This window comes from Zosterops lateralis (genome assembly GCF_965231275.1).
Source record: "Zosterops lateralis genome assembly, chromosome: 3".
Classification (NCBI taxonomy): domain Eukaryota; kingdom Metazoa; phylum Chordata; class Aves; order Passeriformes; family Zosteropidae; genus Zosterops; species Zosterops lateralis.
The window spans coordinates 3,187,027-3,188,009 of record NC_139764.1 but is presented as its reverse complement, the minus strand read 5'-3'; positions in this window follow the sequence as shown (position 1 = coordinate 3,188,009).

Here is a 983-nt window from a genome sequence, read left to right as displayed (position 1 = left end):
CTGATATTAGCAATAAAGACAATGTTATTAGTAGCATTACATCAATGTAAAGAAGGTTATAGAGTTAGCATTTGTTTTAAAAAAAAAATCTGTTAATGGTGACTTTTTGCCATTAACTCACTCTTTTGCAGTATTTTTTGCAGTGTTTATGAACCTGGGCATGTATTTCTAGTATTGCCAAGAATAATCAAAGACAAATATAGCAGTTGCAGGGTTTCTTTCTTAATGAAATCCTACTGCAGCTTCTAAACCCAGAGCTGGCCTCCAGTAAGGGACTGTGTCCTCTTGGAGTCAAAGTGTGCTGCTGAACTTACCACATAATGCTTTCAAGGTTGCTTGTCTAAAGTGACTTAATTTGTACTGCAGGAGTAGCCTTGTACCCACAAACACGCCAAAATCCACAGTGAGCCAGGGCAGCAGGGTTATTACTAATTTTTTATTAAAATCCCTCAGGCACACACAGAAGGCCCAAAAGCAGCTTTAATAATAGACAACACACAGCACATTTTTCTTGTATTGCCATGTAATCAAATCTAAAGCTTCTGTTCACTTTCTTTGTTTTACCTAGAGGACCCGCTTCCAATTTAGTTGTGGCCTGCACTAAACTGATTTTTCATTGTAATTAATGCCTACTTTGGCCTCAGCCACTTATACAACTTTCCATTAGAGGTTTGCAGCCATCCACAGAGAATTTTACCAAGTTACCCTCCCGATCCTGCTACACTCGCAATTTTTGTTAAAGTGCCCCCTTTTTTATTTTTCTTTTTACTTTATTATTATTTTGCAAAGAATGTTTAAATTACTGGGCCAAATAGGTTTCTTTTTCCCTTTTATTTTTCTCTTTTTTCTTCCCCCCCGCCCTTTTTTTTCTTCCCCCCTGCCTGCTGCACCTATTAAAGTGGTTGGGCAGGAGTCCAACTGGAAGGAAAGGCTTTAAGTGATTTCAGAAAGGGCTAGTGGAACTTATTTAGGCCTGGGGTCTG